Source organism: Stegastes partitus, unplaced genomic scaffold (assembly GCF_000690725.1).
Source record: "Stegastes partitus isolate 25-593 unplaced genomic scaffold, Stegastes_partitus-1.0.2 Scaffold2783, whole genome shotgun sequence".
NCBI lineage: Eukaryota > Metazoa > Chordata > Actinopteri > Pomacentridae > Stegastes > Stegastes partitus.
The window spans coordinates 31778-32474 of record NW_007580514.1 but is presented as its reverse complement, the minus strand read 5'-3'; positions in this window follow the sequence as shown (position 1 = coordinate 32474).

Genomic DNA, 697 nt, shown 5'->3' with positions numbered 1-697 from the left:
GCTCTGATGCAGCTGAGGCCAAACAAGGACGAGCTGTGAGAGCAGACGAGGCCGCGTGGTTTCTAACAGCTCCTCAAAGCTCCCATCAGCCCCTGCGGTCGACAGATAAGGCTGCTGCTGCTGACTGACAGCTCAGCTCAAGCTGCTGTGTGCTTTCATGGTCTGGATTCAAACCTGACGGCAGATCCAAGAAATCTGCTCACATGATGCAGAAAGACTGAAAACATTCATGTTCCCACAAACACATTCAGGTTGGTGGAGAATTTAGTAACACAGACTGTTATCTGTTGTTGGGATGGAAACAGAAAACTACAAATCCACACAGCTCCTCAACTCTGACCATATTTCAATAATAGATTCACTTTTATAACATGTCAAACACTTTGAAACAATTTTCCATATTTATCATTAATATTCTCATTGATTCATTTCTGCTGCATAATTATAGACACATTAGCCAACTTTCAGCTTTTAGAAACTTTTCAATCTGCACTAGACTTTAAAATCAAATAAAAGATTTTGTCTGTGCGTGAATTTCTTTTGCTGAAATGTCAGATGTGTTGTTTTTTTCCCCCATTTTACTTAAAATAATATTGTGAATAATGTTTTATCATTATTAGCAGATGTGGGTCTGTAAAGATAGAGGCAGCTGGATTTTGATGAGAAATCTTTTTTGTTTCTTGGTCAATAAAATGTT